At 53.7% G+C, this 21,405-nt stretch overlaps 1 protein-coding gene across 1 annotated transcript in view; it reads right to left on the bottom strand.

Moving 5' to 3' along the window:
* Positions 1-20,996, bottom strand: part of PTP4A3 (protein tyrosine phosphatase 4A3) — a 50,102-nt gene extending 29,106 nt beyond the window's left edge. Inside the window, exon 1 of the mRNA XM_075495354.1 lies at positions 20,878-20,996. The gene's annotated coding sequence lies outside the window, so the exon portion shown is untranslated. The remainder of the gene's footprint in view (positions 1-20,877) is intronic.
* Between the last annotated feature and the right edge of the window lie 409 nt (positions 20,997-21,405).

Here is a 21,405-nt window from a genome sequence, read left to right on the forward strand (position 1 = left end):
GTTCAAGTGGCTGCTGTTTATTTGGCTTTGCAGAGAGCAGTCGCCCAGCCTGAACGTAGGCCAAGCACCTTCCCATCGCAGGAAGCGCTGCAGGAGTCTTTAAATAACCACCAGTGGTCAGGGCTTTGGTTTACAGCTCTGCTGGATGGAAAACTGTCCCTCACACCATGTCTGCTTCAGCTCTTTCCTGGGTATAAATGGCATCTGCCCACCTCCCTGCCTCCTAGGTCTTCATCTTCATACCCACCAGGCCCACGTGCTTCATGGACACTTGCTAGAAGCAGAAAAATATCTCCGGGCAAAGGCATAAAAACACGTACAGGCTTTTCATCCCTTGTGCAAAACGAATTGTACGCCCTATAGTCAAAGCTTCACTTTGCTTTTGTGTAAATTAGCGGGCTCCCTGGGGCTCTCCTCGCCCCCCCATCCTGCTGTTAAGGTCCATATTTAACAACTCACCATACTTAAACATCCACCATACTTCAACATCCACCTGCAGCCTTTCTTCACCAACATAAGGTACTCCTCACCTTCCTGCCGCTGGGCTGGCGCATTGCCAGTTCATATGGTTAAAACCAAGAATAAAGAATAAAATCCTTCCCCTAGGGGAAGGACAAAATGCCAAGATCCCCCCCAAAAGTCTTTCTCATGTATTTCCCTGGGGGATCTGAAGGCAGAAACCTTGCCAAGACCTGGGCTGAAGGGATAACCCAGCAAATCCTGCTTTACCGACGGAAAGTTCCCAGACGCCGTTCACTGGGAAGTCTGGCTAGTTTGGGATTTTGGCAATGCAGGCTTGCCAGGACTCTGGGGGATAGAAATGAGGGGTTTTTTACCTATAGCTGTCATTAACAGATTAACCTAAAATGACGGCTGGCAAGAGGAAGCTCCGTAAACAAGCAAAATGGCTTTTTACAGTCAGAAAACAAGACCTTGCCCTGACCTCCTCTTGGGCAGATTCACTGGTGCACAGCAAACCAGTATTTTATTTTAAACTGTGCTTGTAAAAAGTAAAAAAAAAAAGCTGCTTCCTTGACACTTAAGTCAGGTAAGGACACAGCGGGCTATTCTGCCTTATAAATAAGCCTGCTCTTGTATACACATGCGTTTTAAAATAAGCTTATGAAATGTAAACACACAGGCTTTTACAAAAAATAATTCAGCCTCACTGAAACCATTTAATCGGGGCTGAGCCAGGCTTCCTTCACCGCTTCAGAGATCTGCACAGGGGATGCTAACTTAGACCCAAAAAACCCCTTAGAGACAGATATAACGCTCTCACAAACACGCAATTCCGTTTTTAATTTTTGCAGCCCTCCCATCCCTTGAAGGGGTGTCTAAAAAAATGCAAAAAGCATGAAAAGACGGTATTTTTCCTAAGGACCATGCCTGGAACTGCATTTTTGCCTTGGTTTCAAAGCACGAGGTTATCGGAAGGAGAGGTTAGGGTGGGAAGGGTTCCTTCCAACCCATGCATACATGAGCACTTTCCACACTGCCTACCTTCTTTGCACCATTAAGAGAGATAATTTTTTCTATTTGTCCCTGTCCTCTATGCCTCAGGAGAGGAGCCAACCACCAGGAAAATAAAACACAGTCTTGGCTTTGGAGGAGCAGGTGCAAGGGCAGAAACTATTTTTAACCCTTATTCTGCAAGAGGGGAATGCTGGGACCCCTCTGAGCAGGGCTTGCCTGAGTTTAGGAGATTTATTTGGAGGCGGTGGAGGGGTCTGACTGGTGGTTAATCCTGGTGCTCAGGGCCGGGGGAGCGGACATCAAAGCATTCCTGCATCTGCTGGGGAAATGGGAGAGGCAGCGACAGCGGCTCTGCCTCCTCCCTGCGCGGCTGCTGGGGCGACAGGCAGCACGGACCTGATGCTTGCAGCTCTCCGTGACCTAGGAAAGCTGTCGAGACGCCTGAGCAAAATCCTGGGGCTGGATTTTCCTGCTTGATTTGTTGGGTTTCCATCCTGCTGTAAGCATAAGCCAGGTAAATCATGAGGAGAGGAGCTGGGGATGCCCAATGGGCAATAATATGACCCCAATGGAGATGCATCGCTGCCACCAGCCAGAGAAGGTGTGCGTGACTTTCTGCCATGCCAGCTAGAGCCAGACAAGCACCCTTCAGGCTTTGCACTTTCTTCTCTCTCTAATTAATGGAGAGAGAAAGGTCTGTGGAGCAAACCAACTTCTAGAGGCATCTCCCCATCCCTTATGGTAACTATGGCGGGACCATGGGGCAATCACCTCCCTTATTTAAGAGGTATGGTAGGATAATTCCCAGCCGTGGCGTGCATACATCAACTGCACTGGAAACAGGTTATTTTGATCTGTTTCTGCTGAGACCATTCTTAGGACCTTTCCAACCACCCCTTGGTGCCATGGTGTTAACCAACGTCCTAGCCATGAGGATGGAGGACAGCAACCTTGAAGAACCAGAACATTGGTAGGATCCTACCAGCTGAAGGAGACAGGCACAAGGAGCACACCCCAATAATGGAGATGGTGGAGCACTGCATGGGTAGTTTCACCTCAAGTTTGACGGAGTATTGGTTTGGGGGGATACTGCAAGGCAAATACTGTAATTTGAATAAAAGCTAGAAAATCAGTTTGCACTGAGGGCTGCTTAAAGTATTCTGCCATTTCCTTTTGCTCCCCCGTGGCAGGAACACGCTGGTAAATGCAATGGTCTGGCCATCAGACACCGACCACCTAGGAGTCAAACAGCTGGTCCGTCAGCCCCAGGGGAGATTCAGGAAGGACCAGCCTTCCTTGATAGAGGAGGCAAAAAGAAAATTTTAGGCATTTGCCCACCATGAGCAGAATACCAAGTGCTGACGAGTCAGGGAAGCTGCAAGATGTGCTCCTAGCAGGCTCACAAGACCAGTGACTGGTGTCCCTGTGTCCATCCTGGGATCCACGGTACATGCTTTTCCTACCGCAGATAGAGAACGGTTCAAACCTTTTGTAAGAGGGTTCTGCAGCAATCCAAGAGTTAACATCTGGCCTCAGAGATGAAGAGCACATGAAGGATTTAGCAGGACCTGACATCTCATAAAGGGTGGCTAAGGTAACTTTGTCAAAGGCTGGCATTCAAGACTTCTCCATCCAAGGAGCCAAACGGCCCCAGGCAGGCCGCCCTGGGGAACTTCTGGGTATACCGCATAAATCTCCAACCTCATTAAAGCTCCAAAGACCACAGAATCCAGCTCCTGACCTTCTCCGGAGCAGAAAATGACAAAACATTTCCTGTTATTTATAGCAGCTGGAGAGCCTGATGGGAAAACCCCACTTGTGAAACGTGGGCTGCTTGCCATGGTTGCTCTGCACAGAACGGTCAAGCCACTCCGAACTCCTGCCCAATGGACTGCTCCACTCCTGCGGCCACTTCACCCTGGGCAAGACCGTGCTGAGAGGCTGCACACGAGGAACAGGCATACGGATCTTGCTCCCGTTGGTTCTCCCAGGTCACGTTCACATGGCACAACTTGAATTAGGCAAGATTGAGCATCCCAGGAGAAGGGCTTCAGCTGTGGGGCTACAGGGACCTGGCAGCCCTTAAGGAGCACCTTTCACCCATACAAGGCTCCACCTAAATGTGGCTGACCTTACCTTGGAAGTGTTTGTCAGCCTTTTAGGGAAACCGAGGAGAGGGCACAGTCCCTTTGCCCACCTCCACTGGGTGCTACCCACCTCCTTAAAGCACAGCAGAACATGCACTGGCACGTTTGTTTGCTGACAGCCCAATTTCCACCACCCTGGCACACACCGAAGGTGCTTTCCAGTGCACTTAGTCACGCAGGTGCAGGAAACCTCACAGCCCCAGGCAAGCTCCTCCTGCAATGGGATGGGTTTCACCGTGGGCTTGTTGGGCGAGAGCCTCCCGGCACCGGCCCCGCTCAAGACCAGCACTTGCTGTCACACTGTCGAGGAGGATTCCCATAGCTTCTGTCTTGGGCTGGCGCCAGCACGGGTTTTCTGCTCGCTTTCAGGCCGAGGGAAGCAAGCTGTTCGTCACGTGCTGCCGTGAGAGGCTGTGAATGAACTTGCCAGCCGCAATAGGAGCAGCCGGCTCTGGAGCTTGCGCGGCTCGGCTGCCACGACGGCGGCTCTTCTCTGGTTGAAATGCTGTGATGGCACCCAGGACCATGTACCAACCGCTGCTCTGCCACAGTCTAAAATAAGCTGCCGGGCTGGGGGAACGGCAGGGTGACAGCAAGTGTCTCCCACGCCAACGCAGTGGTCAGCAGCTGCTGAGATTTACAACCACGCTGGGAGCAGCACAGGTCACATTCCTGAACTTCACCTTCACCATGAAGCTGTTGCTCCTGCCCAGGCAATGATGCTATGGGTAGGATTCAGCTTGAGAGCAGAAACCTGAATTTAGGGACCCAGAAGTCTCATTATAGTCATCATAGAATGGTTTGGGTTGGAAGGGACCTTTAAAGGTCATCTAGTCCCACCCCCCTGCAATGAGCAGGGACATCTTCAACTAGATCACCAGAGACCATTTCAGCTCGCCCTAAAGGAGTCACCTGGTGCCTGGCTTCCTGGTGGGCTCCTCCTGTCCTTCTCTGCCACAGCTCCACTGTCAGTGAATCCCCACGCTCCTGTGGCCACTGTGGGAGACTGAGACCCCTACACACCTCATCCTCAGCAACAAAACCCCAAACCAGAGCCATGGCCAAGACCCTAGGTGCATCTCCGAAGAGCCCAGCCAGATCTTCTCCCAGGGAGATCTCGGCTCTTGTGATGGACAAGCTCCTTCTAAATATCCCCAGGCGGTTTGCCTGCAACTCCAATTAATTACACTGTATTTTGTCAACAAAGTCGTGTCAACAGCAATTCATACTTCATGCTGGTTAACCTTTTTCCACCAAACAAGCCTAGGGATATTTTGACTCCCTGCCCTTGAGAAGTTTATTTGTGTAGGACCTGTCCACTTACCAGCTTCCGGCAATGAAAGGACACGAAAGGAGCGTAACCGCTTTCTAATAGCTAGGAAAAGACTTTATGGTTGTGGCCGGGGCTCCCCAGCACTGGAGCTAGAAAAGCAGAACACTTGCCAAAGCCGCCTGAGAGAGTCCAAGAGGCTTGTAATTAGCCTGGAGAGAAACCAGGGCGAGTGCAACAGCCCAGCCATCGCTCCCAGATGCAATGAGATCTTCTGCAGAGAACTTGTAGGTGTTCTCCTTGCTGGAGGCAAAATGTGTGGACTGGGGTTGTGGAGCTCCGAAAGAAGACCGAACAGAGAAGGCACATCAGAGAAAGCCATCCACACTTTAAGCCTTTTCCATGTCCCATCACCAAGGAGAAGTTGACCCAATGCCAAACCAGTTCAAGCTTCCCCGGTGCCCTCCACTGCCCAGGACCACATCTCATCATCTGATGCTCCCAGCACTTTGAAGCAACAGCAGACGCAAAGAGTGGGATCAAGAAAATGGACTACCTTAGCCTTTGTCTGGCAAGGATTTCAGAGAATCACAGAATCGTATAGGTTGGAAAAGACCTTTAAGATCATCGAGTCCAACCGTAAACCTAACACTACCAAGGCCACCACTACACCATGTCCCTAAGCACCTCATCCAAATGGCTTTTAAATACCTCCAGGGATGGCGACTCAACCACTTCCCTGGGCAGCCTGTTCCAATGCTTGATAACCCTCTCGGTGAAGAAAAATTTCCTAATATCCAGTCTAAAACTCCCCTGGTGCAACTTGAGGCCATTTCCTCTCGTCCTATCACTTGTTACCTGAGAGAAGAGACCGACCCCCACCTCTCTACAACCTCCTTACAGGTAGTTGTAGAGAGCGATGAGGTCTCCCCTCAGCCTCCGCTTCTCCAGGCTAAACAACCCCAGTTCCCTCAGCCGCTCGTCATCAGACTTCTGCTCCAGACCCTTCCCCAGCTTCGTTGCCCTTCTCTGCACACGCTCCAGCCCCTCAATGTCTCTCTGGTAGTGGGGGGGCCCAAAACTGAACACAGTATTCGAGGTGTGGGCTCACCAGTGCCAAGCACAGGGGCACGATCACTTCCCTAGTGCTGGCCACGCTATTTTTGATACAAGCCAGGATGCTATTGGCCTTCTTGGCCACCTGGGCACACTGCTGGCTCATATTCAGCCGGCTGTCAACAAACACCCCCAGGTCCTTCTCTGCCAGGCAGCTTTCCAGCCACTCTTCCCCAAGCCTGTAGCGTTGCATGGGGTTGCTGTGGCCCAACTGCAGGACCTTGCACTTGGCCTTGTTAAACCTCATACAACTGACCTCGGCCCATGGATCCAGCCTGTCCAGGTCCCTCTGCAGAGCCTTCCTACCCTCCAGCAGATCAACACTCCCACACAACTTGGTGTCATCTGCAAACTTACTGAGAGTACACTCGATCCCTTTGTCCAGATCATTGATAAAGATGTTAAACAGAACTGGCCCCAACACAGAGCCCTGGGGAACACCACTTGTGACCGGCCGCCAACCGGAGTAAATTCCATTCACCACCACTCTTTGGGCCCGGCCGTCCAGCCAGTTCTTTACCCAGCGAAGAGTACACCCGTCCAAGCCATGAGCAGCCAGTTTCTCCAGGAGAATGCTGTGGGAAACTGTGTCGAAGGCTTTACTGAAGTCTAGATAGACAACATCCACAGCCTTTCCCTCATCCACTAGGCGGGTCTCCTTGTCGTAGAAGGAGATCAGGTTGGTCAAGCAGGACCTGCCTTTCCTGAACCCATGCTGGCTGGGCTTGATCCCTTGGTTATCCTCTACATGCCGTGTGATGGTACTCAGGATGATCTGCTCCATCAGCTTCCCCGGTACCAAGGTCAGATTTCTCCACCTTCCTCCTGAGATGTATGGAGCCTCCCATCTTTCACCCTGGGACTGCAGACTGCCGCAGCTCACAGATATTTCCGCTCTGGGTAGCCCAGAAACCTTCACCATGGTTCGAAAGGGTTGGCCAAAAGGGATTTGACCAAGACTCTTGTGCTGCCTCGTCTGTCCTGGCAAATGATTTACAGATGCTGCAACTGGCTGGCATGCTCTTCACCCAGACAGAACAAGCATCTGGCAGGCCCATTATTTAAGAGGCATTACTGCCTTGTGTGGAGGGTGTGTCCTGGAGAGCCTGGAAATTTATTGTCCAGATATAAAGTGACTGAGCTCTGTCCCAGGAGCACCGCAAGGGAAAAGCAAAGAGTTTCTGCATAAAAGAGCCTGCTTATCACAATGGCAATTATTTGCACATGAAGGGGAGGCCAGGAGGTCAAAGGCACCCCAGGGTGACACGGAGAGGTGACACAGGGCTGGCTCCAGCGGGTGCTGCCAGCCGGACCTCTGTTGGGGTGGAGGAATGGCTGTCCCGAAAAGGGGCAGAGAAAGCCGTGCCTTTTAACAGCAGTTGGGATATTTTCCCTGGCGCATTCCTCTCCCTCCAGTAATCTTGTGGGAGCCTGGAAAGACGGGTTATGAAACCCAATTCCTTCCCGCCTGCAGCTCTGTGGGGACGCCAGCAGCCAGAGCAGCCCTGCATGGGGGCAGGACCAGCATCCATCACATTGCAAATGCTGAGACACCGATAATTAAACTGGGTGGTGAGGAGAAAGCCTTTCCCACCATACGCCTCCTCCCTGGCCTGGCTTGTCCCTGCAGCAGGGTGGACTCGGGCAGAGCTTCTCAGACTGGGGCAAAGTTTACAGCACGCTCAGCGTGATGCAATATTTACCTCTTCTTGAGATTTGGGTAAGGTCATGCATTTGCATCACTTCGGGCTGTATTTGCTCAGGGACAGAAAGTTAAATCCTCCGGGTTTTGGAGTAAATCCCAGTTCAGCGCAGTAGCTGGAAGAAAAGCCCGGTGGGATGCACTGGCTCCTGGGAGGCTCCTCCAGGTCAAGCGGGACCTTGCGTGGTGCCCGACATCTCCATCCATCCCACTGATGAGCAGGACATCGGGCTGCATCTGGCAGCAGTTCGCGAGGACACTGGTCACAGCCACGCACTGGGCTGAGCCGTTCACGCCTGCCGGTGGTGCGCGTCCACGTGATGTGCCTTCGCCCGCCTCTGGTTTCAATTAAAGCCGCTAATAATTTTAGCAAGAAAACCCTGAACCAAGTGCATCCCATGGTGGGCTCGCTAATGCCGGCCAGATGTGCTGCTCCTGGCAGGTGCCGCGGTAGCCACAAGCGTGCAGGTGGCTTTGCAGGGGGAAACTAAGAAAAAAAATAAAGTTATGGGTCATTGCCATCAAACCAAGTCTTCTGGACTCAGGAAAACTGAACTGAGCTGGTCCTGGATGCTTTGCAGACTGGGCTTGGGTGAGGCCCCGGGGCTGTAATGGTTTTATTTAGGGCATGCAATAACCTTTGGCTCCTATTGTATTTGCGTTTGCCAGAAAGACAGTTGGTCTGGCTGGATTAAAGCCGGCAGTAATTACATGCCAATGCCTCCTCTGCAGCAAGGAGGGGCAAAACGGAAAAAGAAAACCACGTGCATGTCCCCCCGCACACCACCTCGTGCGGAGACACCCCCACGCCCTCCCGCAAGCAGAAATCTGACTCGTGCCCAGCATTAGCACTTTGGAAAGTTATTGACAACACAGTCCGAAAAAGAGGAGAGATGTGGAAATCGCTCCTGGTGTCAAAATGCATTTCGTAAGCAACCAGCCGTATCCCCTGAAGGACGTTCTCCGCCTTGCCCAGCCATCAACCTAGCGAGCAGCCTTCCCCGCTTCCCCAAACACATGTGTGAAATTCAAAACAGATGCTCTAAAATGCCTGGTTGAAGATGTTCCCTTTCATCTGGTAATTGCTGCTTCCGAAGGAGAAGATCTTAAGCAGTCCTCAGCCCTCTTTAAGAATCCGGACACCTATTTTTGTCCTTTTTGGGCTTCAGAGCATCTTCTGCTTTGCCGTCCTGCTGCTCCTCATCCCCTCTCCCCAGCAGCTAATGGCCGGCCTCAGCCTCCTGGCCAGTGTTTGCATCCCTGGGGCTGGTTTACAGCCACCCACTTGCCACCAGCCACGTGCAATCCCACTGCAAGGGGTGCCAAGATGCCACTGAGATGGGCAGCACTGCTCCCCCAGCAGCAGCTGAGCATGAAAGCCAGCCGGGAGGAGGGGGGGGGGGGGGGGGGGCAAAAATGGGGTGCAAAAGGCAAAACTAAGATTTTATTTGCAGTAATGGCAGTGGTAACACTTCCATTTAAAACTGCAGCAGGAGGAAATCCCCCCTCCAGCTGCTACAGCTATGCCTCCCCCCCCCAGATTTGACTTACGCAAGCCTGAATTTAATTGAGGTACATTTGCACTGAGGATTTCCTCTCGTCCTCTTCAGCCACTGCATTTCTAGCTTTGACAAATAAACAGGCAGTCCTCAAACCTCAGGCTCTTTATTGCTTGTGGTTCCTTCCCCTTCGTTTCTAAATGAATAACAGGAGCAGAAGGTTGCAAAACACGCACTGACCACCCCTTGCTTTAAATACAGCGAGAAATCAAATAAATGGGGAGAGAGGAATGTGGAAGATCAACTGCAGGGAGAAAATGCCCAGCTGCACCCACCACGAGCGCGGGAAGCTGTGGATGCTGATTTAGGCAGCGAGAAAACACGATGCAAAAAGCAAAACCAACAATACCACCGATGAGCGCACGATGCGATACACTCCCGCGCTGGAGCTGCGGCTACAAAGGAGCCCACGGGTTGCTCGGAAAAGACTCAAGGTGGAAAGTTAATGCCCGACGTAAGGTACTAAACAACCACGGCTTGGAGAAGAGGAGCTCAGGGTCAGAAATCACTTAATGTGGAAAGATGCGATGGGGTCTGCTGGTTTCCTCCCGGTATCTGCTGCTGATCCTCAGTGCCGGATTAGCATCACTCTCCCTGACAGCGGAGATGAGCGTTAGGGGGAATTGTGTTATACCAGCCGAGCAGCTTTGCTGGAAACCGTGGGAGATGAGAATAATCCTGCTAATAACCGCAGAGCCCAGCTCCTCCTCGACGATGCCAATTTACACGTCGTTTAACGAGGGAGCGGCATGAAGGACACTGCGGGGGAATATGAAATCCTGCCTCAAATGGACACACGCTGATGCAGTTTAGGTTAGGCAGGGTGAAAAAGAAATAAACAAAAATAGGTTCTTAACTAAAGGAAAACTTGGAGGAAGTAAGGAGCTGGTGAATGATGGCACCTGGAGCACCTTTCTTTCCATCAAAGGTACCAGCCGAACTCCACCCGCCAAGGAGAAGGCAGGGATCCAAATTGGGACGGGCAAACCAGCATCTCAGCATCACCAGGAATAAGCACAGAGCTTTCAAAGAAAGAGCAAAAGGCATCCATGCGCAAAGAAAACCCCCAGCAAAGATGTCGAATGTGGCAGGGAAAAGAACGGGTGGGGGAAATGAGACCCCAAAGTGGGAAACGACCACTCCCGGGGGGAAAGCAAACACCTTGCAGCTCTTCCCATATCTGAGCATCTCCCAGCCATCACCCTGAGCGCAGAGTTTTGCAAGGTCTCGTGCACAAAGCTGAAACCCCCTCGGTAGTGTTTTGTGGTGGGTTGACTCTGCTGGACACCAGGTACCCACCAAAGCCGCTCCATCACTCCCCGTCCTCAACTAGAAAGGGGAGAGAAAATATAACGAAAGGCTCGTGGGTCGAGATAAGGACAGGGAGAGGTCATTCACCAGTTATCGTCATGGGCAAAACAGACTCAACTTGGGGAAATTAGTCTAATTTATTACCAATCAAATCAGAGCAGGATAATGAGAGATAAAACCAAATCTCAAAAACACCTTCCCCCCAGCCCTCCCTTCTTCCCAGGCTTAACTTTACTCCTGATTTCTCTACCTCCTCCCTGCCAGCAGCGCAGGGGGATGGGGAATGGGGTTTGCGGTCAGTTCATCACACGTTGTCTCTGCCACTCCTTCCTCTTCAGGGGGAGGACTCCTCACACTCTTTCCCTGCTCCAGCGTGAGGTCCCTCCCACGGGAGACAGTCCTCCATGAACTTCTCCAATGCGAGTCCTTCCCGTGGGCTGCAGTTCTTAATGAACTGCTCCAGCGTGGGTCCCTTCCACGGGGTGCAGTCCTTCAGGAACAGGCTGCTCCAGCGTGGGTCCCCCCCACGGGGTCACAAGTCCTGCCAGCAAACCTGCTCCAGCGTGGGCTCCTCTCTCCATGGGTCCACAGGTCCTGCCAGGAGCCTGCTCCAGCATGGGCTCTCCACGGGGTCACAGCCTCCTTTGGGCATCCACCTGCTCTGCTGTGGGGTCCTCCACGGGCTGCAGGAGGATATCTGCTCCACCGTTAACCTCCATGGGCTGCAGGGGGACAGCCTGCCTCACCATGGTCTTCACCACGGGCTGCAGGGGAATCTCTGCTCCGGTGCCTGGAGCACCTCCTCCCCCTCCTTCTTCACTGGCCTTGGTGTCTGCAGAGCTGTTTCTCTCACATATTCTCATTTCCCTCTCTGGCTGCAGTTGCGCAGTTTTTTCCCCCCCCTTCTTAAATGTGTTATGCCAGAGGTGCTACCACCATCACCGACTGGCTCGGCCTTGGCCAGCGGCAGGTCCGCCTTGGAGCTGGCTGGCACGGGCTCTATCAGACATAGGGGAAGCTTCTAGCAGCTTCTCACAGAAGTTACCCCTGCAGCCTGCCCGCTACCAAAACCTTGCCATGCAAACCCAGTACAGGTTCTAATCAAAACGTGTTGCATCCCGGATGGTCCAACGCACCCAGAAGGGGACCGGTGGCAAGAGGTCGTGTGCATGTTTTGCTCTGATGAACTTAAAAGTGTTGTAAATCCACTTCAGCCTTTGAGCGAAGTGCCTGGCACAGCCGTGCACAGGAAACTTCTGCTTCAGAAGACCAGGGCTGAGATTAGCACGAGATTAACAGGGCCGGGAGCACGAGCAGTCGCGCCGCTACCAAAGGCTGCCAACCGAAAGCAGAGGGTAGGGTGTTACTGTAGGCTGCATTAGGGAAAAAACCCTCATCCTCCGCCAAAATGGCTTTTGCATTGCAAAAGAGGAGCATGCTAATGATAGCGGATGACGGCGGCTTCGAATCTGATGGTCGGGGTGTCCTTCTGCAGGTTGGGACCATCCCTAGTGAGGCTGTCGAGAGACATTTCCTCCGTCAATGGGAGGATGACCTGCAGACGCAAGTCGCTGGGGCTGTCTCCACCGCAGGGATGGGGAAACCTCGATGCCCTTACGCCCCCTCCATCCCTTCTCAACCAGGAACACTGGGCTTATTTAGGTTGGCAGACCCACGATGCTTGGTACAGCCTGCCAGAGGATAAATACCAGAGCAGGGAAAAGAGCCATCCGAGCTAAAAGCCAGTGCGGGTACAAGAAGAACAAGGCCAAATGGGTACAAGTCATCCACAAATAAATTCAAGCTGGAAACGAGAGCAGTTTGTATCCGTGCGAGCAGCAAGGCTCCGACAGCAGCTTTCCCGGAGGACTTGCCAGGGTCAAACGGCTCATTAGTTTTAAGAAGGAAGCCAGCAGGGGGTTTGCGTCGCGGCTGCCTGTAACGGCGGGGGGGACCGGTCTCCAGACCAGCCAAAAATCGGTGGTGGCCCTGGGGCTGGCTTCGGCAGGATGTGGGTCTTCTGCCACAGCCCGCATCCCGCTCGGCAGCCGTACCTGCACCGGTGGGGTACGGAGGGATGCAAACCGCATCCACTTGCTCTTGGAGAGAGGGAAGCTGCACGGGGAGAAAAATAAAAAGGCACAGCTCCGTTTTTCCAGCTGACAGGAGCTTAAACGCGAGCTGGGATTTGGGCTCAGGGCCCTCCGTGAAATTCAACTTGGCTTGTCTTAAGACAGCGGCTCTACTCCCCAAGCACCCTACGAGCATTTCAGTAATAGCAGGGGGAATCAGACCTACTTGTCAAGCGTGTTGCTATTTGTGCAAATGCTGTGTACCGGAGGGAAGCTTGAAGAACAAGTCCCCTTTTTATAGCGCGCTGTATGCTGGCAGCGAGCCTGCAAATTAGAAGGAATTCAGAGAGGAGCAACAACAACAACAACAACAACAACAACAACAAGCCTAAGGGGCTGGAGGGATTAGTTTTGGAGGAAAAAAAACCCAAGAGAACTAAGTGTGTGGTCCACTGGATGCGACTTTGGGCTGGGACTGCACCCATTGCTGTCCCATCCACGGCAAACCTCCCTGCGCAATTTGCAGGTTTCTCTACTTGTCCTTAAGAAGCAAGACGTGTTTTCTCCCACCTCAGGGGACAGCTCCGCCACGTCCACACAGAAAAAAAAATATTTAAAAAATTACATACGTGATTGAAAGTTAATTAAGAAGCCGTCAGAGCAAAGGACAGCCCACGAACAAAATCGGTTTGAGCTGGGAGCGGCTGAGCCGTGGCAATGAAGGGTGCGTGAGGAGGAAACCCCTGCTGCAACGGGGTTTCTAGGGTGGTTTTACCCCAAACTGGCTCAGTTCATCCCCAGCCCCTTTGAACGTGCACGCAGAGCTGCAAGTTCCCTGCCTGTACGCGGCCCCGCTATCAGCACCCCTCTCGTTCGGGGCACCGAGAGGGGCAGGAGGTGACCTGGATCATGGGTTTAATCACCAGCCTTCAGCCTGGCTGCACTTGCATTGGTGGCAGGGCCCCAGAGAGGGGACTTTGGCAGGAGCCCAGCACTGTCCTTGCAAGGAAAGGCTTGGCTGTCCCCAGCTCGGGGTACCCAGCCTCACGGGGACGTCCCTGTCACCAGCACGTTGCACCCCCCGGGATGCATCACCCCATCACCCTGGGAAGCACCAGCACAGGCACGTCCAGAGCCTTTCAAAGTGGGGAAGTGGGGATGAGACAAATTTTCCTCTTTTGTTGAGCAAAATCCCTGTTTTTCTGCCCGCCACATAAGCGAGCACGAAGCTGCGATTTGGCACTGACGGGGTACAGATGAGGAGGGGAGGCAGAGGCTGGGAAGCCGGGCTGGACAAGCCTCCCCTTAAATACCCCCTAACACCACCTTAAAAAATAATGAACTGGGGGCAGCGGAGGTTACTGGTTTGGTATGAGAATTTTCATGAGCATGAGAAAAAAAAAAAAAAAAGAAAAAAAAAAAAGACCACATTGCTCCAAAGTATTTTTTTTTTTTTTTTTTAAAGCAAGCTTCAGGGGCTCTGGGAGAGCAAGGCTCGCTGCAAAGTTTGTTTTCTGTTGTGCCCACGTTACCAAGCAGAGCCGGCTGAGGAATGCGCGGCGAGGGGTGCCCAGCCAGGCTGCACCCCTGGGCAAGCACTGGCGGCCAGGTACGAGGGCACGGTGAGGGGTGCCGAGCCTGGGCGTTGCCTGCAGCCCAGGACACTGCTCAGCAACCATCTTCCCAGTTTAATGCAAACTTTGCTTCCAGCAGCGCTCCTTTTCTGACCATCGCGTTGCAAACGCAGCTAGTAAACAAACATAATACAGACATTAAAAAAGTGTTTTCTAGAGGTTGGGATAATCAAGACAATTCCCCCGACACCTTTCCCCACCGTGCCAGGGTACAGCGCGGTAGCCAGCAGCTCCCAAACCCTTCTCTGGAAAAGTTCAAACCCTCAAATACTTGGAATTGCTCTTTGAGGGAATTTATTTTAAAGCCGCTTTAACGGCAGCTGGGAATTACCAGGGAGGCACTTTGCTCTGCAATTTCCCAGCTGCTGACCCCGTTCGCATGAAGTGGGCCCCGGGTGACCGCCCAGCTTGGGAACATGTGCCGAGCCAGCACCGCCTGGACTCGCACCCGTCTTTCCCCTCGCCCCACGTTGCAGGAGCAGCACGGAGAGGGCTGTTGTGCATGGCAGAAGCAAGAAAAATTAACTCCCACATCCAACAATGAGGGCGTGAGCTTGCTTAGCTCGGATGCGGTGGGGTTATTTAAGACCCTGATCCCATGAGGGCTGAAAATTGCACCCAACCGCGTTGCTTCTTCCGTGGAGCAAAAGCAGAGCTGGGAGGCTGTGACCCTCAAAAAAAAAAAAAAAAAAAGCCAACATCCCAATGTGCTGGTGGCACATTGCTTTTTAAGAAGCATTTTTTTCTTAAGAAAAAAAGGGTTATTGAGCAAAATCACCAATGGAAGTCTGCGGCTGAGCGCTGGCAGGACTGTGAGAAACAGATCCTGCTTGAAGACTGGAAGATGCCACCACCTGAGCTGTTGTTGTTCCTCTTGCAAAACCTCTGTGCCCCCACACCTACCCTGTTGCCCTGAGAGGGTTATGGAGCCCTTCTCTGCTCCACACTTACATGGGGACATCTTGGTCACCCTGGCTGGGCTACCTGACTCAAACCATGGAGATGAGGTGGTAGCCCTGGAAGAGGTGCAGGCAGGTGGGATGGGTCTGGTGGCGGGTAGAGACAGCCCCATGCCCAACTGCTGCCGGATGCGAACCCACCTGTGCTGCACGGCTAGCCGGCAGCCGCCAAGTCACCCGGAGCAAAGGGGGCCACCAAAGGCACAGGCGAGGGTTGGGCTGATAGGCATCAGCTCCTCGCACCACGGCCCATGGCCCGCACTGGCCTTCTTCTCCCTGCTGTCATGCTTGAAAGACACTTGTGGAAAAACACAGCAGAAAGGAGAGGGTTTCAGTGGCAGGTTGGAGAAGGAGTGGGGGAAGAAAATAACTTGGCAAGGAGGGAAGGGCTGAAGGACACAAGTAGTTCCATTTCGGTGCAAAACTCCCAAGGGTGCCACTCCGAGCGTTTATTGACCAACTCACCCGCTCTCGACAAGCTGGCCTTGCAAACCACGGCAGGGAGGGACGCTATTTCTGGTCAAGGCGCGTACAACGGCGACGCTTTATTAACTCTATATAATCAACGGAAAACATGCACGGGACTCAAAACACACAGTCAATGACCCTCCTGGAGAGGACTCTGGCTCTGCAGGCACCGCATCTGCGTTGTCACCCCAAAAAAGCCATCAAGTGGTCTTGTACAATGCTTCAGGGGATTAAAAAAAAAAAAAGGGGGGGGGGGGGGGGAAGGAATCAAAGTCCAGTGAGGCAGGTACAGTCTGCTTAAAAAAAATCAAGGAGTGCACCCTTGACTCCAGCAATGCAGCTGATATAGAGGATTGAGTTGCTTCTCTCAGTATTAGAAGGAAAAATAATCATTGTCATAATAAAATTAAAAAAATTAGATACAGCCAGCTTGGGTTCATTAAGGGTGAAAGGCAACGGTTTGACTCCAAACCCAGCTGTTCTCCCAGCTTGAAAGGTTGCATCGATACGATCTTCCCCAGCACAAGTCTGTGCGGGAACTCGCCACCCCCCCCCCCTTCCTTGCAACACGATAACACGCCACATCGCCCCCAGCTCCCGAGTTAAACATCTTCTTAACTGCAGTGACGTAAAAGAGGAAATCGCCGAGAACTATCGCAAAGATGAGAGGGAACACATTTACGATCGATCGGCTACGATACTGCTGCAGAGAGATCTGCAAGTAAAAAAGCATTCAGTCCCTCCTTTCCCCCCCTCTAATCGCTCGATGTCATGGGAAACTAAACCTGACATCCAAACCGCCCAGATACGAGAGACTCACAGTAAAAATATTTTTAAGATTAAAAAAAAAAAAACCAAAAAAAAAAACTTGCCTTCCAGGAAACCATTTGGATACAGACCCTGCACAGCTGCAGCCACCCTCCGTGTTGTATTCACCCCTCCTGCTTCGGCTTGGAAATCAGGCAGGGTGAGGAAGAAAAGGGGGGGGGGGGGGGGGAGGGAAAAAAAAAAAAAAACCAACAAAAAAGGGGAAAAAGAAGTGATATTGCAGCTGATGAGTCGTGAGAGGCTGTTGGCAAAGTGGTCCAGCAATCATCTGAAATTCAGACGGTCACGTGAGCAGCCTGTCTGCAGCTCCCGCGCAGCCCAGGCTCAGCACTTCGCCGAACTGCACACGCAGCAATTCGCCGCGTCGAGATCTCCCGCCCCGCTCTCGCCCGTTTTCCAGCCCGCGCCCCGTCTGAAAACCCCCAGCAGGATTCTGCACTGCAAGGTGACCGAGCGCTTCATGCCAAAGCCGCTCTGGCCGCAAAGGTGGATTTCTGCCATGCAAGTGCAGGGCACGCAGAAAAGCATCGCTAAGCTGCAAAACGACCCCTCCTTTTAGGTTTTTCCAGCTAAATCCCAGCCCTGCAGGCAGCGGTGTCTTCTCCACCGGATACGCATGGTGGCCATCACCCCACTGCATCATGTGGGGCTGGTTGGTGGGGGGCCCCATCGGCGTGGAGGAGCGCCCAGGAGAAGAACACGCCGTACCCGCTCCCGGGGCCAGCCTGTCCCTGGGCAACCCTGGGCATGCCCAAAACCAGACTCCGAGCTCCCCGGGCAGCCGCGGTTGCATCAGAGAGCAGCCGGGTGAGCCCAGACACCTCCGGGGCGAGGTGGCAGCTGGCTTTTTTCTTTCTTTCTTTCTTTCTTTCTTTTTTTTTTTTAATTTTCACCCGGGACCTTGCTGCGCACCCCAGGGACGCTTCAGGCTCCTTCCTCCCCCGTCCTGCATCGCCCCGCAGTGCAGCAGCTCCCGGGGACCCACCGGGACCAAGCGAACAGCAAAGGTCCCTCTGCAAAAGCCGCGTGGCTGCACAGAGCCAGCCTCACCATCCCACCTCCTAAAATCTTCGGGACAACGAAAACGATTTTTTTTTTCCCTGCTTGCACCCATTCTTCACATAAATCTGCAAGAGGAATTAAGAGACTTAATGCTCCACGCTGCCTCGCCTTCACTGCCTGGCTGGAGATGCATTGCATTGCACTAAAGTCAGGCAGATACAGTGGGACTAAAAAAAGAGCATGGCTTTTTTTTTTTTTTTTTTGAAAGCCGGATTGCCTTTCACGGTGACTATATTTATAGGTAGAGCTGTTGAAATTTTAAGGGCTCCTTGCCACAGGAATCCGGTCCCGTCTCATGTTCACAAAGTGGCGTAACTTGGCAAAAATGAACATTTAACGGACCGAGGGGTGCTGCTTCCCTCCCGTAATTTTGGGTAAAATTAGAGGGGAAAAAGAAAAGATACAAAATGCGTGGGGGAGCCATGCATGCCCCTTCCACGTGCCGCGATCCGTATTTTCCAGGTTTGGAGCGTAGCGAACGCGGCACTTCACACCCACCCCTGCACCAGCACTTTCTTTTTCTGTCAATGACCGAAAAAAAAAAAGCTTTCGCGGGTGTTTATTTTTGCTTTCGGTTTGGCTATCAGTGGCACACACAAAGCCTCCTCTGCACTTCGTTTTATGGTTGAAAAACCCCAGAGGGGTTCAGCTCTGGAGCGGTAAAACTTGCTCTCCCCGTCCGGAGCTGCCCGGGAACGCCAGCCACCAACACGCCGCAGCACACGGTGCCCAGAAACCACGCGGTCTCAGCCCAAAAGTGTGCAATTTTCTTACACAACAGCATGCTACGCTGCTAAAACCCTATTTTATTTTAATTTATGCTATAAAAGCACGTTACGCCACGTCCAAAGATGCTACCACCCCACTGAGCACGTCTGGATGCTAAACTTTTATTTCCCTATGGCAACATGCGCCTATTTAAGACAAAATCCAAACCATAATTAAAGTTATTGATAGGAGCCAATGTTTACTGTTTGCTATTTTAATATCAAGTGCTGTTGGATTTCAAGCCACTGATTTCCATCGCTTGCAGGGGATGATTAAGCTGGAAATGTGCCTAAATGCCGGGTTTTTTTGACGTATCTACAGGCACTTCTGCCGTCGAATCAAAGAAATGCACTTAAGAGGCCGATCCCAGCGGATGCTTCTCATCGGGGACTGCCTTGACTGGAAGCTGGGGAGTGATTTTTTGGGCTATCAAGACACACACAAAAATAAAACTAAAATAGCTGTAATGAAAGCTTTTTGCTTCTGCAAGCAGTGCTCTCCGTAAGCGGAGCCAAAGGGGCGAAGGCTCGTGGGGCTCCGGTAACGCGACTATTTTCAGCCTCATGAAAGTTAACAGAAGTATCGCTTTCCCAAAGGAACGAATTTCAGGTTGGAGCATTTACCAAAGGTTAAAAGTCTCTTCCTCCACTTACCCACGTGTCAAATTTGGCGGCCACTACTAGCATCTGACATCTCCAAAAAGCGGCTGTGTTGGGGACTGTGCTGCAACAGCCCCCGCTAGCCAGCACCTGGATAGTTAACTCTGAAGCCTAGTGACAACACACTATTAAGTTCCTGGATGTATATAAATATTGGTGCAGAATATTGGTGGGTGTACAAAGCCCCCAGCCTTAAATCCACCTGCAGCATTTTCAACATATGCTATTAGCAACAATACGACCAAAAAATTAGTGCTCATTATAACAGTAGAATTTAAATCCAGCTCACAACAGGGTAGGGAGGTTCATGATATTTAGTATATAAACAAGTCACCAGCCTCATTTATCCATGCTACCCTTTTTCCACTGCTATCAATAAATACATGACTTCATTAGAGCTCTGTTTTCTTGCTGATCCTCCTTTAGCGAGAAGGAAGCACGTAAAACCAACCCAGCAGCTCCAGACGCTCAGTTGCCCCATTTATGTTGCAGCTCCTTTGAGCAGAAAGATGAAGCTGTAACCGAATTAACTGGAAACTGGGAGCAGCGCAAACTTGCCAGATTCCAGCTAATTGCTTGGATTCATAATTCCAGTCGCATGCAAAATCCACCTTACTTACGGCAGAGAAAGGCATTGCGTGGGGTGTCCTCCTGCTATGCCACCCGTCTGCTCGTGCAATGGGGCCCCCCAGCCTCCCAAATCCCCCAAGCCATGGCCAGGCCAGTGAAAAGCTCAGTAGCTTAATGGAAACATGCTCAGATATGGCCCAGGAGAGGCCATCGCTGCTGCTACTGCTGATGCAGCCAGCACAGCCCCATGCATTTGATGCCGTTTTCTTGCAAAGAGGTGGGAAACGTCCATTGGGATGGCAAGACCGGACAGCACGGAGCATGCACTTCCCCCCTGGGCCCCTTGCAAGGCTGAGCCCTGCGTCCGGCCTCGTGAGGGTGGTGAGGCCCCTTGGAGCCTGAAAGCGCTCACGCTCGCCGATTTGCACTCTGCATCACACCCAGCGTGTAGAGCACTGGGCCGTTTGCCTGGCAGGGAGCTCTGCTGCTCGGAGCTGCCCTGGTGGTGTGCAGCGCCGTGCACGGTCCCCTGATGGGGTGGGTGACTGCAGCGTGCAGTGCCCCACATGGCCTCCCCAGCGGGGCCACTGCACGCTGCAGCACCGTGCGTGACCCCCCTCCGCTGCTACCAGGATGGCTGCGCTGTGCAAACGCCTTGCTGGAGCCTCACTGCTGCTACCAGGATAAGTGCAACTGGGCAAGGCTGTGCGTGACCCCCCCCCCATGCAGCTACCGGGGTTACCGCACCGTGCGCCCCGCGCACGGCCCCCCCATGCAGCTACCGGGGTTACCGCACCGTGCAGCCCCGCGCACGGCCCCCCCATGCAGCTACCGGGGTTACCGCACCGTGCAGCCCCGCGCACGGCCCCCCCATGCAGCTACCGGGGTTACCGCACCGTGCAGCCCCGCGCACGGCCCCCCATCGCTTCCGGGGACATTGCATCGCGCAGCGCCGCGCACGGCGCCCACCCCCGCCGGGCCAGCAGCGTGCAGCGCCGTGCGCGGCCTCCCCCGCACGCCGCGACCGCTCCGCGCACGGCCTCCCTCCGCCGCGATCGCAACCCTCCCCCGCCGCGATCACCCCACGCCCGGCCTCCCCGGGCGGGGGGTGAATCGCCCCGCGCCCGGCCTCCCCCGCGCGGTGCGGCGCCGGCCCCGCGCTCCGCGGACAGCAGCACACGGGCCGCCCCCCCCCCCGCCCGCATTGTTGCGCGGGCGGCCCCACGTGCGGCCGCCGCCTCCCCCCCGCGCCGCCGCGCCCGTCCCGCGCACTGACCTGCTCGCCGGCTCCGGCCGTGCCGCCCCGCGCCGCGCCGCGCCGCCCGCCCAGCCCCGATCGCCGCCCCGCGCCCGCACATGCAGCCGCCGCCGCCGCTGGCCCGCGCGCGCGCGCGCGCCCCCTGCCCGCCCCGGCCCCGCCCCCGCCGGGCCCCGCCCCCGCGCTCCGGCGGCGCGCGGCCGCGGCGTCACGTGGCACCGGGGAGCCAATGGGAAGGGGAGAGAAGAGACGGCAGGGCTGGTGAAGGGGCGGGGCTAGGAAGGGGCGGGGATATATGGTGGGCGTGGCTGTAGAATAGGCGTGTCCATCGGGGGGTTGGGCGGGGCCAGGTGAGGGGGCGAAGGGAGGCGCGGGGCGTGAGGGAAGTGGGCAGGGGATGAGGTGAGTGTGGCAGGAGGAGAAAGAGGAGGAGGAGGAGGAGGAAAAAGAAGAAGAAGAGGAGGAGGAGGAGGAGGAGGAAGAAGAAGAAGAAGAGGAGGAGGAGGAGGAGGAAGAAGAAGAAGAAGAGGAGGAGGAGGAGGAGGA

Source organism: Mycteria americana, chromosome 2 (genome assembly GCF_035582795.1).
Source record: "Mycteria americana isolate JAX WOST 10 ecotype Jacksonville Zoo and Gardens chromosome 2, USCA_MyAme_1.0, whole genome shotgun sequence".
Lineage (NCBI taxonomy): Eukaryota > Metazoa > Chordata > Aves > Ciconiiformes > Ciconiidae > Mycteria > Mycteria americana.